This window comes from Pteropus alecto, unplaced genomic scaffold (assembly GCF_000325575.1).
Source record: "Pteropus alecto unplaced genomic scaffold, ASM32557v1 scaffold301, whole genome shotgun sequence".
NCBI lineage: Eukaryota > Metazoa > Chordata > Mammalia > Chiroptera > Pteropodidae > Pteropus > Pteropus alecto.
In genome coordinates, this window is record NW_006431043.1 from 1,438,886 (window position 1) to 1,455,240 (window position 16,355).

The 16,355-nt window shown below is 33.1% G+C and overlaps 1 protein-coding gene and 2 pseudogenes across 2 annotated transcripts in view; all 3 read left to right on the plus strand.

Moving 5' to 3' along the window:
- Positions 1-16,355, plus strand: part of IL1RAPL1 (interleukin 1 receptor accessory protein like 1) — a 1,242,120-nt gene that overhangs the window by 425,233 nt on the left and 800,532 nt on the right. The gene's annotated exons all lie outside the window — the stretch shown is intronic.
- LOC112485492 lies at positions 11,059-11,176 on the plus strand (annotated as a pseudogene).
- LOC112485499 lies at positions 14,612-14,730 on the plus strand (annotated as a pseudogene).

Below are 16,355 nucleotides of genomic sequence, written 5' to 3' on the forward strand. Positions count from 1 at the left end.
TATATTCTGTATCTTTTTATATATTTATCATATTCTGTCTTTGTATTGGAACTATTTATGTATCAAACTTTCCCTTTTACTCCTCTGTCCCTCTAATATCCCATTTCTTAAGAAAAGTGTATTTTCCATGAAGGAAGGGCTTATGCAGTGTGTGTGTGTGTGTGTGTGTGTGTGTGTGTGTGTGTGTGAGAGAGAGAGAGAGAGAGAGAGAGAGAGAGAGAGAGAGCGCGAGGTGTGAGTGAGGGAGAGAGAGAGAGAGAGAGAGAGAGAGAGAGAGAGATCAGTCTCTAGCACATATGACTGTCATACACTAATGGGCCTGTCTCATATTATAGTCTTATTATATGAAGAAATTAACTGAATGAAGAATGAATTAAATGGGTAATGTAGTTTAACTTACTACATGAAACCAAGTTAAGAAGGCCATACAAGCTAAGTTTTACAGCTTAAATCAAAACCACCATCCTACTAATCAATATGGGTTTTTTAGCATAAAGGTACTAGAATTCCTAGCCAAGTGTTTTGTTAGAATCTCATGCCAAAACTTCCACTCATCAATGATTTATTTCAATCATAATTGCCCAAAATCTTCTAGTGTAGGTATCAGATGTTGAATATTAGTGTCCTGGAGCTTAGGGAGTCTTTCCCAGGATTTTACATATGTTTCTCAATGTGATTCCAATTTTAGCATACAAATCTTTTATTTACTATCAACCCACTTAGCCTATAGCCTATTTGTTAAGAAAATAGAGTGATTATTGTATTTCTTGAATATTCTATGTAATATCTTACCAGTTCCAACTTTACTGCTCTGTTAACATTCAGGTAGAGAGGAAAATTAGGGAAAAATGCCAATCCCCTGTGTAAGACAAAAATGGAAGTCATTCACAAGTATAATTTGCACTAATAATTTTCTCCTGAGTGGTTCTGTATTAATGCTAAATACAATAGTACCCACTTAAATATGAAAAGAATAAAGAATTCAACACCATTTTTTTCAGGTATAAAATGCCATTCATTTCAAAATGTACCACTATTTTATAAACCATGGAGGAAGGAGAAAAAATGCTACCAAATTAAACAGTGATGTTGATTGTAAGCTATATTTTGATTTCAGAGATATTAAAATGGATTAAGGGTCTGGGTCTTAGAACAGATGAAATATGGTATTTTTTTAGAAGTATCTATGTAGTGTATATTTGATGCTCTATACTTTCAACATTGATGTTCTTTTTTTTTTTTTTTTTCAAATGATGGAGATATACAGGGCATTCATGACACATATTATTCTAGAAATCTATGTAAAACCTACTGTGCTTTGCAAGACCCATCACTGCAACTCTAATTTCTGGATGTGTGACGATCTGTTCACTATCTCAGATTCTTACATACAAAATCAAAGCAATGTGCTGTCACAGCTTTCCAAGGTAGTGTATATCTTGTGACATTTTCAAGTTAAATTTGCAGGCACTTTTCATAACATTCATTGGCCTATCCTGTGGCAGGCTAACTCAAAGCAGTTTGCTCTACACAAAAAATTAAATATTCTTAAACATTAAAAACATTCATCAACATTAGTGTAATTTTCTCCCCGTCCAGATTTTTAAAGCATTTAACTTTCAATTAGCAACAAAGTTTTTACAATTTTCCTAAATTTTAATGGTAGTCAAAGTGAGTATGATTATATATCTCAGCAGATAAGAAGGGTGGTGAATGACAGTATTTCATCTCTTCTTATGGCTGAGTAATATTCCATTGTATATATGTGCCACATATTCTTTATCCAGTAATCTATTGTAGGACACTTCAGTTGCTTTTATGCCCTGGCCACCATGAATAATGCCATTTGCAACAACATGGATGGATCTTGAGATAATCATGCTAAGTGAAATAAGCCAGACAGAAAAAGTTGAAAACCACATGATATCACTTATACGTGGGATATAAATCTAAAAGCAACAAATAAACATGATGAACAAATAGAGACTCATGGACATGAACAGTAGACTAGTGGTTACCAGAGGGTAGAGGAGGAAGGAGGAGGAGGGAGGTGGATGGGATAACGGGGGTCAAATATGTGGTGACAGAAAGAATTCTAACTACGAGTGGTGAACACACAATGACTTACTGTTGAATTGTACACTTGAAATGTATTGGATTTTGTTAATCAATGTCACCATAATAAAAAATAAATAAAATAATGAAGGGTGGTGAGAAGGGTGTGCTGCAATAGGACAGTGAACGTGGGGAGCCTGAGCCCTGCTACTTGCTGTTCCACACATACTTGACCTTGAGTTCTCCAGTTGCAGGACAGCAAACTGCCCAGTCTTTGTGATCCTTTGTAATTACTTTCTTGTCTCCTTTTTCTTCTATGTTTATCCTAATTTCTGCTATGATTGCAGTGTCTAGCACATACTCCTAAGAATTACTAAGAGCTAATATTTATTTAGCATCCATTATGTGTCTGGCACTATTCTGTCTCGCACAAATTAATAAATTTAAAATACATTTATATTTTTGGATTCATTTGAGCTTTACAACAAAGTTGAAAATAGAGGGTTCTCATATGCCCATCATTCAGTTTCCCCAAATGATAACATCTTACATAACTGTGATACATTTGTCAAAACTAAGAAGTTAACATTGGTATATTATTGTTAACTAAGCTCCCGGCTTCATTTGAATTTCAGCAGTTTATTCATTAATTTCCATTTTCTGTTCCAGGATCCAATCCAGGATATCATATTGAATTTAGTTATCATGTCTCCTTTACCTCAGCCTTTTCTTGTTTTCCATGACTACGATACTTTTGAAGAGTACTCATTGGGTATTTTGTAGAATGTTTCTCAATTTGGCTTTGCCTACTGTTCTTTCCATAATTAGACTGGAATTATGAGAAACGAATTCACTTTCCTCATCCTATAAGATGCTACTATTATGATTCTATTTTACAGATGAAGTAACTGGGGTAGAGAACAATTGAGTAATTTGAAGGCCTAGATTTGAACCCAGAAAGTCTGGTTATAAACCTTGAGCTCATAAACTCCTATGTTATATTGAGTCATAATTCCCAGATTTGAATCTTGACTTAAGACTTATCATCTTTCTAATATTTTTTTAGGCTTCAGATTAATCATCTGTGAAACAGTACTAATAATTTCACTTACCTAATATGGCAATGTTTACCACAGTATTTGGGTATACTAAGTTTCTGGAACATTATTGCTGTTAGTATTGCCATTATATGTTAGTTTTGTTAGCTGCACAATCACAGTTCTGTGAACCTGAAGGAGATACAAAATTATAGATTTTGTTGATTCTGCCCTTTATCTCACTTCTCAAAGGAGATGCATTAGCAGCACTCTCTTTAGGTGCCTGCGAATTCTGTAAAGGAACCCATGTCCAGGGGAAGAAAAGATGTATACTCTAATAATCCCTTCAAGCTTGGGATGAAAAATATGAAGCTTCTTTCTAAATTAACTTTTAGAATTTCTAGGAATAGACAACTTTCAGAATTAGTCTGTAGAAATAAAAAAAAAATAAATAACATGAAGAAAAATCCTAAAACCTTAGCTAAACAGACTGTGTCTGTACATATGCTTATATAGGTTCTTTGGAAGCTCATATACTCTGGCAGTTAGCAATATCAGAATTTCTGTTCCAGTAATGTTAAATGGTAATTCCTCCCTTTCAAACTCGAAAATGTCTCCTAGGTTAGCATGTGCATAAAAGTGTCCATGTCCTTCCCTGAAATAAGAATTGAGGGAAACTAAACTACTTTATGCTATGTGTTCATTTCATTTGAAAAAAAAAAAAACAAAGAAAAGTTACTCCAAAATGATGTTAACGATTCAACGTTGGCCATCCTTGTTTCTAATCTCACATAGTTCCCACTGTGGATAAGGCACGTTTTTTAGTACTATGTCCTAAGTCATACTTTATAATAAATACAGACTTTTTTCACAAAAGGTTATAATGCTTGGAAAGTATTTGTCAGATGTTAAAAAATGCAAACATTTTGTCTTATGAGCTATTGATACTCTTGAGCTAAAAAAATGAAAATAAACCTCATAAACCACAAGAAAATGTCCAAATTGTGACAGAAGGCAGTTTGGCCAAGGATCACCTACCAGATGTCTTCATTGGGTGAGATACTGACTTTGAGGTGCTTTTGGTCCTTTCCAACTCTAAAATCCTGTTTCTCTGACATTAAATTACCTAGTTATAATCAGAAAGCTCTGTCATTATTCAAAGATTTGGAAGTCAGACTTCAAGCTGTTTTTTAACACTTTGGAAAGATCAATAACTAGGCTTTATTCAGATTTTTCAAGCCATGCAACTCTGCCTGTGGACTATAACGTACGTAGTTGCGATTAACTGTCCAACAGTTCATTTTTTAGGTTTCTCTTAGTAAGTGCCAAATAGTGGGAAACATTATTTATTCACTCAGATTTCTCACTATATGTGTATGAAATAATATTAGGATTTCAGATCTATAAATAAATGAAACTCTATTGATATCTGCCCTTTATTTCCTTCATATCAGGAGGAAGGAAATGTACATCCAATTTTAAATGGGATTCTAGTCCCTTTATTAATCTTCCACATGGCTTTCATTCTGTGTCTTTGATGGATTATATCAAATCAAGCATGTTTATCTTTCTGCTCTGCAAAAATGAACTCAAACTTTTTATTTCGTACAGCTAAACCTGCTTCTTCTACTGTCTGCTTTCAGTCAGTGAAGGCTGTTCTATTCCCTTAGTTACACAGAGCAAACACCTTGGGTTTTTTCTTGATTTCTCTCTTCCCCTCATACCTCATATTTAAACAATCAGCAAATCCTGTTAACATTACCTCCAAAATATGTCTAGAATCTGATCACTTCTTTCATCTCTGCTACTAGCACTCTGGTCTCAAACCATCACCTTCTCTTTCTGGGATTACTCTAAGAACTTTCTAGCTAGCCTACGTCCAGCTTTGCCAAACTATGTTCTCTGCATTCAGCCAAGTGATTCTTTTAAAATGTAAGTCAAATCATGTCTCTCTTTATCTCACACAGTTGAGATTCCAGATTCTATGGCAAATGTAGAAAGTCTTTCTCTCTCTACCTAACAGCATCATCTCTTATCTCCCCTTTCTCCATAGCAGCCACACCACCCACTTTGCTATGTTTGAATATACCATAAGTCTCCTGCTCAGAACTTTTGAAATTATTGTTACCCTTTTCCAAAATGCTTCTCTCCAAGATACCCATCCTCAAGATTTGCAACCTTACTTTCTTCATGGTCCTTTGTTTCTTTTATCACCTCCTCTGAGAGGTCTTTCTTGATTACCTCAAACCAAACACCACTGCTTCCAACCCATCTCTCACTCCCTCCCCTTCTTATCATACTTTGTCTGCATATCGCTTACCACCACCTGACATATTTATTTAATTTTCTGTCTCCCTCCATTAGAATAGAAGCTGCATGAGAGCAGGGTGCATTTGTTCATTTAAATTGCCTTATCACTAAAGTATAGAATAGTACATGGAACATAACGGATTAATAAATACTTGTTGAATGAGTGGATGAATGAATATTTAAAGATAGACTGTCATTAAATTGGACTAGGCTAAATACATATATAGAATGACCTTCAATAGAGTATAGCATGGATTATATTTACATATATTCAATATCTAGTCTTTGAACATATTTTCAAATTTCCTAAATGTAAATATTTAGTGTTGTAGGAGGGAAGATGTCAGTTATTTTAACCCATATGAAATTTGAGAAACTATATGGAGCTTTTACTATTCCTCAGTTTTTCTAGAGTTGTAGAATCTCTTATTGAACATTCTCTTCAGTGTGGTTTTAAAAATTATTTTACTATGGTTTTGATATCTTGTTTTGTTTCATTTACAAAATCTAACTGTAGTCCATATAAGGGTCTATAATACTATTTCTATAATTCAGTAACTTCCAGAACATATTTTCTTTGTCAAAGACTGGTATACATTTTCATGGATGCAATGCGAAACTTAGAACTGAAAATATAGCTGTGTTCCTATTACTTGCTTCAATCATCATTGTCAAGTGCACTATCAATAGAACTTGCAAAAACATTTAGTGGTATTAGATTGATACTGATTTTTTTTGCAATATAGTATTAACTGTGCTATGCTCAAAATAGTAATTTAATTCAATTGGAGAAATAAACGTGGTCTAGACAGGTGAGAAAACGAAGATATGCCCTAGTGTATTTTGAGCAGCAAAATACAGTTTTTATGTTTGTTTGTTTGTTTTTTGTTTACTTTTCTCAAAGCACCTAAAATTTGCAAGAGGATGATTTTTTAAAAAGTTTTCTATGTGGTTAAAATTAGAAAAATAACAAGACTGACACAACACATACGTTAAGTTTAAAGTCAAGTATTTTGCTTAGAAATATTGTGCTAATAGACTGACTTTCTAACTTACTGGAAATTCATGTTCTAATTTAGATGCATGCATATGACTCATGTCTATTTTAGGATAGATTTAATCATAAAATGATTTTACCTTGGGCAAATTAGAATAAAATCACTCGAGTAATTAATTTAGGTGTTTCAGGGAGTTAATTTAGTTCACATAAATAAGAACTTTGTCTCAAGGAACCACTTAATGCTCTGTATTGCCATTTGGCCTAGGTCTTTTCCTTTGTTTATCTAGAGGACAATGTAGACTTTGTTGTTGATTGAGGTCTTTAGTATATTGATTACTGTATTAAAGTCTGTAGAAACTGATTCTTCAACATGAGCATAAGCTCATTAGAAATGAGATTTTGATCGCTTTCGAATTAGAATATTGCATTTATATATTTTTTCAAGCTCATAGCTGAGGACAATTAATAGTATTGAAGATTTGGGTCAATTTATAATTTATCTTGAATCACAGAGTGATATAAAGGGAGCTATCTTGTCATATATATGTGTGTGTGTGTGTGTGTGTATGTATATATACATACATATATATACATACATACATATACACACACATATGATATTAAAGTAGAGATTTGTGCATTGTCGTGCGCATTCTTCTACAGCTTGCTGTAATCACAACACTTCACATCAATAAAATACTAGTGCTTATTTGGTTTAATTCTCTAATATAAGCATTTATTCTAAATTTCTGTGAGTAATGCTGGGCACTGGTATTAGCAGAAGAGTAATTATTTATATCATTTGTTAATAAATACACATTACTTCCACTAAAGAGTTTTTCTTGTCTTCATTTGTGAACTTATTCATTTTCACACATGGGGTAACATTACTTAGTAACCACGATAGTTTTACCATTCTGAAGCTTAAAAACAATCCATTACTTTTTGGGCTGTGAGAATATTTCAAAATCTTACATACATAAATAGTATTTTTTTTTTCATTTTTGAAAGTAAATGAGATGAAATTATCATATTAACTCTTTTAAGCAAGTAGAATTCATTTACATAAATGACCATGTTAGTATAAGAAGTGTTACCCTACTAATCTGAAAACGTTAATTGAAGTTCTAAAAATTATACTCAAGGGGTAATTTCCATCCTGGCAGCTGTGTGCACATTAGGACAATTAAAGTGCCAAAGGATTCTCATTTTATTTCTTGGTTATTATGTCTAAGTAAATTGATGGCACATTATTGAGATCTGTTCAGGATCCAATGATTAAAATAAAAGTGATGATCTCATCATGGTATTCATATAACACATTTATCCATTCCTCTTTTGATTTATAGCTTATTTTTATCTAATGTAGTTTAGTCAAATCTCCTGGGCTTATATATATGTTTTAGTTTCTGATAATCTATACTAATGGACGGCAGGGGTAGCAATATAGTCTAACGAAGTGGCTAACCCAGAATCTTGGGAAAGAATTGTGATAGTTTGAAGCAGATCGTATTTGTTTAGCCTAATTTTATGGCTGATTCTCATTTATTAAGCAGGTCCTGGCTGGATGAATATTTCAGGATGGCTTAGATTTGAGTAGAGAGTTGGAAAGTAACAGCAGAGCCAGCTTCTAGGAGTAGAAATAGAAGCTAAAAAATATTTGAAATAAGTACTGAGAGTTAACATTTGGTGTTAGATGATAATTCTCAAAACTCTATTCTCTATTGAGCTTTGATACAATTACATATTAGTTAATCAGTTTCATTATATATATGACCAGGACTTATAAGTTATGCTTATTATTATTTTCCTCAATGTGACTTTTAAGCATGTTCTATGAAAAATGATCAAAATGTTATTGTTAAAAATATGAAAGAAAAGTACTTTCATACCATTCCTAAGTAAAATGTCACATCTCTAACTGAAATGCCTATTTGGATGAAAACATTATGAATTGCAGTTCTGTATATACATTTCTGAATATGAAAACCTTAAAAATCATGTTTTCTTTGTGTTCTATATTTAGTCCTAGAAGAAAGTGATTTGTGGCTAATATAACATTCAATTAATTTAACATTTATCCTAGGGGCATTCCAGGTACTAAAGTCCATTCTATTCATTAGAACGTTTTGTATTTATCTGCAGAATGACTCTCCTCAGAAGAGAATCTGCTGTATTTCTGCATCTTTTCCAGCATCAATCACTTTGATTAGGGTCTCACTCCACGAACCAGGCAGCTTCTCTTCCGTAGCAACGCCATATGTCTCCTACAGCTGTTTTACTTTCTAGGTGGAATGTGACTCTTTTTGACTCATAGTTTGTGTCCCTGTCAAAAAGACAGTCGATAGCTCCTTCATTGCTTTGATTTGCTCAACTGTCTTAGGGCTAGGGATATTACTTGTGGCCAGTCCTGAATCTGGGAACTGCAGTATATAGAAATGTGTCCATGAATTTTTTGATAAGTGAAATATCTACATAAGTGATCATGCTAAGAGACTGTTTGAAATGCAGGAATAGGGAAGAAGCTTTGCTTGTAAAAAAACTTCTCCAGGGAAATCTTCACTGTGCAACCCAGTGATGAAAGGCTGTTATTTTCTTTTATGTTAAAGGGAATAAGGTTGACTTTTCTTTTTTTCTGCTGTTGATTTACGGTCTGCAGATTTTATATTGGAAAATATATTTTTCTAGTGTTAATGTACTTGTGTATTATACCATGGAAAGCCAGAACAACTATTATATACTGTAATTCCAGAGCCAACAGAATTTTCTGTATGTTTTAGAACCTCCTTTCAACCTCCTCAACACTCAACATGTTATCTGCAATAGTTTCATTATATGAAAACATGTAGATTAAATAAAATGGGAGGAAAACAGTTTCAGAATAAAAGAAACTAAAATGGCAACCTGATTCATTAATATCTAAAAATATAGTTTTCATATAGCTTAATGTAAACAGATAAAAAAAGCAAAAAGTCTTTGAGAAAATAGAGTATTACCTAAAGCTTGCTGAACAAACATTTTGGGGAAAAGACAATACAGCATTTGAACTTGAACTTCTGGGATTTCAACTGAAAAATCAAGCATAAAGAAACTTGATTATCCTGTTGAAAGGATGACCTTTGGATGTCTTTGCATAATCTGATAAGACTTTTAGCATTGAGCTTATATCTTTAATCATACTAGCTACCAAAGTCAAAACACATTAGTTATCACACCATGAATGGTCTAAATGAAATCTCAATGTACCTACTTGTGGATTTGGGAGGATTATGTGATCATTTATTAAAAACAGCATCCATGTTTTTTAAAAACCCAATGGGGCAAAACAAAGGGGTTTTTTGATTCCTGATTTTAGTGTAGTATACCCTTGAGTTTCACATGGCTCTACTGGGGTAGCAACATTCCTTGTTCTTGGAAATCTAAATGTTGCTTGATAATGTTTTATCTCAAAGGCAAAAACACTAAAATACTTCAACTTCCCATACAGAATTATACCTTTAAACTAGTTTAAATGGAAAAAAAAAGAAGAGGCAGATGAAGTAACATAATTATAGACTTGATAGGAAGTTGCAAATGAATAAGCAGTTGGCAATTTGAGTAGTTAAGAACAATTGCACATTTTATTATAGCTGTAAATTTTTGAGTTCATAGCCATATTCAAGTAGGAACACACACACACACACACTCATTTTTAGTAAGTATAACAATCAAAAGTAAATCAACCCATGACTTAGAGATGATCTTTACAGTTTTAGCCCACAATTCCATGAAATAACCTAATTCCACTTACCCAGGCCACTTCTACCTACCAAAATACTCTGTGCACCAAGTTCCCTCTTCTATTTTTCTGATCAAAATCTTCATGTCCACAATTTAGCTGATCAGTTAAGTGTGGGAGGAAGATTTTGGTTTGAACTCTCACACCAGTGGGTTAATTAGAATTTTTCAAAATCCCTGAAAAGTCATTGGCATATTTTTATAGAGACAGGAGAATACCTCACTGAGATATCAGTTAGTACTTCTAGTTAGAAGTGGGAAGGGATTATTGTGCCTGAGAAAAATGACCCTGGGGTTAAATCTTCCTGCTAACGAATCTGCCCCCTTACCTCAGTGAGATTTCTTTACTTAAGCTGATCATGAATTACCCTGTTTCACAGATTGTTCCATCCCTATGCAACTAAATCACAAAATTATTTAAAAGCTTCACAATTATTTTTAAAATTTGTGTTTATTTGTTTGATTTCTAAACAATATATTCAGAGATTTTCAGTGACTGGAGAAGGGAAGTGAAGGTATTGGACCAGGAGTAGCCACAAACCAAGGGGAAATATGCAATAAATAAATGATCAAACATCATCTAATGCCAGCCCAGTGCACACACAGTGTGTTAAGTAAAATGCATTGATCTATTATTTTACAAATGGGTAATATCTCATTTGTGTAAACTGCTTACAAAAACCAATCCATAAATATAAATACTGTAAAACAGAAAGCTATAAAAAAAAAAATAAACAAACAAAAAAAACAAAGGGCATTAAGAGACAGACAGTTCATAGGGGGAAAAAAAGAAATACAGCAGGTAATTTTGAATGCCCAGGTAAGAAACTAAACTATCAAAAGAAAGAAGATGCTAAAACTCACTAGTTATTAAATTTATTTTACTCCATGCCACCCTGAACAAGCCCGATCCCATCTGATCTCGGAAGCTAAGCAGGGTTGGGCCTGGTTAGTACTTGGATGGGAGACCACTTAGGAAGACCAGGCGCCGTAGGCATAAAAAAATAAAAAATAAGGGATTGTAAGCTGACAAGGTCCTTGCAATCTGTGAGGTCAACCAAGGGATGCCTCACCTAAAAAAAATTAAAATTAAAAATTTATTTTACTTATACTTAGCAAAAATATATTTAAAAATACATGAAAGATTCCAAGATTATTCACACTTCCTTTTTTCAAAAGATTTATAGTCTGGTGTGGGAAAGGTAGAAATTTATTCATCAATCTGTTTAACAAGAGCTTCCTCAGTGTTAAAAACACATATCTAAAGATAGGAAGATATAACACATGAACCCTACACTTAAAAGTTCTCAATCTCAGTAATCCAAGGCAAATTTTAATATTTTCTGTACCTTCATTCTCTCTTGGGCACCAAATCTTATGGTTCCATCTCCTAATTTGTTCACTTAATCAATTGCATTTACTTGTTTATTCACACATCTTTCTGTTACCATGCAACTTCTTGATGACTAACACTCCAAAGTAATGTCAGATATTAGTACTCAAATGCTTCTTGAATTAATGAGCAAACAAATGCATGGAAGAATACAGAAATTAAAGATTCATAAACATGGAGCAGGAGAAGGAAATTTCTAACTGGTGGTACTAGTGAAACTTTTGTGATTGATATGAGCTACATCTTAAATTCCTGAGAGCTAGGAATTTTGAACATGAGGGATTGGGGCATACAGATACAGGGCATAACATAATTTACATTAATGTTATTTCTACTTTAAAAGGCTAAAATTAATATTTTGAAATCTGTGTCCATATTTAAGGCTTTAATCTATAATTTTCTTTTTCTACACTCAAGTGCTAGTATCAGTGGAAATTAAGATTTCTATTTAATATTTTCCAAAGCAAGATTCTACTTCGTTCATGTTAAGAAATGCTGCAAAAAAATAAGGTGACATTTTTGGATAGTCTTTATGATAAAAATTGAATGTGATTGAGTAAGAGCTAGTGGACAGATATTCATTTTTCAGAGTAATATTTTTACAGATTTATGGCTAATCACTTCCCAGCAGAATTTTCTAATTCTTGGTCATCTAGAATGAATTGAACTTAGCTGGAGAGACTGAAGTAGTCATTTTCTAATTCCCGTTCTCCTTCATCAACTAAATTTTACCCGTTGCTGTAACCAGTGGTTTATATCTCTAAAATGTATCTGGAATCTCCTTCACCTTTTATTTCTAATATTTACCTCCCTGACCTTTATTATTTTTCTTATTTCTGTCATATCCTACACAATGCTGCTTCCTTGATTTCTTTTTAAAACACATATCTGGTCATATGATTACTGATGATTAAATGTTTTTCATGATTCCCCATTGTCTATCAAATATGAGCTTCTTAAAATGGTATTCAAAATTACACAGTCTCCCACTCGTGTTCATTCTTTTCTCCGCCACTTCATTTTGTAGCCCCTCCAGTATCGTGTATCTCAAATAATTTCTAGGCTTAATGAGACCCAGTCTTCAAATGATATCAAGTTCAAGAAAGCATATCCAAAGGATAAATAAAAGTATTTCAAAATTATTTAATCTAGCTCACAATGAAACATCAAGCTGGAAAGGGGAAGTATTCATAGTTTATAGCTAGCATTTTAAATATTCTTCCTCACCATTAGTGTCTTCTCAGCATCCTATATTGGTTGGAAGGACAGGTTCTTATTCTCTCTTCCACAACAACCTTTCCTTCACTCTGAAACTCTGCAATCATTGCTTTATTTTCTACTCTATCCCCCTCAACATTTTAGTCATAAGTAAATTTAGACTGTTTGTTTTCTTTAGTGTTCTTTCTACTTCACTCATTATTCATTTTTTTTTTTGTTTCGTTTTGTTTTTACAATAAAGGAAAGCTCAGGAGCTAACTACAAGCAAGAGCTCTTTTCTGCCAAAGTCAAGGAAATGAAAGATTAAAATACTCATTTTTAAATAACTTTTGTCCTCATTACAAATCTATCCTATATCACAGTTTTTCAGCATATGCTACTGACTGAGATTTCTTCTTTCCCCTTTTTCTCTTCCTTCTCATTATTCAAAATTCAGTGCTTTTTTTTTCAGCTTAGATGCCCCAATTCCTCCAGTCGGAATCGTCTGTACCCTTCCCTTTGTTTTTTCAGCTTTTTGCTTATTCTTCCGGTGCGCTGTCTGCCTTGAACAATTAGATCTTGGCTGTTTCCTCTCCTAGACTGTGAAATACGTGATGACATGGACAGTGGTCTTATTCACATTGTGTCCTCAGTGCTAAACACAGTGCATTTACAAGGAGGAGACTATATAAATGTTTTATCAAATTGATTTAAATTGAAGGACTATATTTCAGAGGTAGGTTTAAATAAATTCCCAAGCAGTTACATTTTAGGCTGTCAGTAAAAGCTACCTTCTTTAGAAATCAGAAAGTGTGTGCATCGTTAATCACTAAAGAACATTTATCACTGATTTCAATTTAAAATCCAATCATGGATGGTATGAAGCCTGCAAAATCATAACCAATATATTTAGGCAAAACAAGTTTGTCTTCATATTTATAATTTTGTTGGAAATAGTTGGACCAATACTTAAAAACCATCTAATCTGATCAGCTTTACTCGGCATATACCTTTACTTTATAAATATGGTTATAGATCAATTGCTTACTTTTGAGTATCCATGATAAATGTCTGCATGACTGACATTACATCATTCTGAAATTTTTAATGTCATCTGCAATGCTGAGGAAATCAGCACAATTTAAATTAAACATATTTGAAAATATTTAATTTGATTAAAGGTTTGAATCTAAGATTATGAAAAAAAGTGTTTAAAAATTTAGTTTTTCAATATAACATATAATATAAATGCTTGAATAAGAGTTTTCTTTAAAAGACTGTTTTTAAAATATTTTATTATTGGGAACCTAATTTAGGGATGCTAGTATCTGTATTATTACTGTCCAATAATTAGGGAAGAAGAAAATGATATAAATATGTTTTAAAATATCTTATTCACTATGGAAACCGTCTTTTTTTTTTATCATGTGGAGACATCTACCTTGTTTTTAAATACCAGCACCTAGACATAAATTTTCCAAATTTAATTTAAAGTAAACTTACAAACATATTGTATACATACGAAAATTAGTTATGGACTTTTTATAACTCAGAAATGCTAGACACTTTTAAAATTTGGAAATAAACTACAGAAGCAGTTTGGATATGCTAAAATATAATTCAATGTATAATTTTATAGTAAGAAAAAAATAACTTTTTTCACATCTAAATTTATGAAATTCTATATGAGCTTTTTGGTCCATAATATGAAATAATATTACTTTCCCAAACTTGCTAAAAGAAATAACACATGATCCATTCTTTGGACCTGCCATCATGGGTAACAAGGCAATGTAAGGAAAAGTAAGTCAATTCTTTATAAATAGAGAATACTTAACTTGTGTCGATGGCCATACCACCCTGAACAAGCCCCATCCCATCTGATCTCGGAAGCTAAGCAGGATCGGGCCTGGTTAGTACTTGGATGGGAGACCACTCAGGATGACCGGGTGCTGTAGGCGTTAAAAAAAAAAAAATTCAACTTGTGACTCTTTCCTTCTGAAGCTGTCTGACAATGGACACATCTGTTATTCTTTCTCATCCTCAGTGGCAGAAGGAGCTGTCATTTACCCACTGCCCTTTTGGATTCTTTCCAATATGCAGTAGCCCATCCTGCTTTGAGTGTCTTGACATCTGTCCTCTTCCTTGTGCTGTGATATACTGACCTCCTGCTTGTATCCCTTATTAAGCAACACTTTTGACACTGACTCAAGTTCTTTTTTTTTAATGTTATCTTTGCATTTGGACAACAACTTCAAAACAAATTTTGTAAAATGTTTCCCTTTTCCCCATCACATCAGCTTGGACATATCTGCATAAACCCAAGACAAATAAATTTATCTGCTTGTCTAGACCTACACCCTGGCAGCTGGGTAATGACACAGAAAACCTCACAACCATGAACAATAATGTCCTATAAATTGTAGTCACTGCCTTCATCTGTGTCCTTAATACAATCAGCTATTGTAGGTTTCCTTGGCATTCTCCTCCTAGCTCATCCTCATTGTCTGTCATGGGTATTTCAGTGCTCTTTATCATCAAGCTTCTGATCCTGCTCCCTCACTTTCACCATTAACCTTACCTCCAATCTATCAAAGGACATAGAACCCATCAGATAGGTATTTGTTTCATTTCTTCCACACCCATTCATCCTTATAACCTTTCCTCTGGTGTGCTTTCTCTAGTCTAAGCTAAAGTATTCTCTCTTGGGTCTGGAGCCTATCTCCAAATCCTCTCTTTCAATTGCCTATATTTTTTGTCAGCACCTAAATATATTCAAATCTCCTGTAGAAGAAAAGAAATAAAAATGTATTTTGTCCATCCTGACTGTGTTCTCCCAACTTCAACAGAACCTCGTGCTTACATCTCTGACCTCACCTTCTAGTTTGTTTTACTGGATCTTTTTTCTCTATCTACCCTTTAAGTACACCTTAGCTCTCTATCCTAATTCCTCTTTTCACTCTAAAAATGCAAGATATCTAGCACAGTTCATGATGCATATTAATTTCTCAATATATCATAGATGATTGAATGAAAGAGTTAAAGAATGCATTTCTTTGCCCCCACAAATCCTGTTTTCATTTTCTTTTGCTCTACCACAAGACCAAATTTGATCATCTCATTTGAAGACTATCGTCTCCCAGAACTCTTCCTCCTCAAACACTTTAATTTTTAACCCTAACCAAGTTCATATATACCTCCTCTATTAATTTCCCCAGATTCTTAGGATCAAATATGATACTACAAATGTTAAAATGATTTTAAATTGAATATTCTGTAGATATGTCACATAGTGCTATTATCAATATTTTTCATTAAATATATATTGTGCATGTTAAATATTAAATTTAAGATGATTTTGATAGTTATTTATAAACATTAATTATTTTTAGTAGACAATTATTATATAAGGTTACTTTTGCTTAGGATGAAATGAAAAAGACTAGCTTATTTCAGAGTGTGTTCCAGATTTTTATAATGGAGTTAAATATGTCAAGTTTTTGGATGGCATATATGAAATTATGCAATTTCACATTTTTAATAAATATAAGTTTAATTTAGTCTCTGAAGAAAGTTAACCCATATT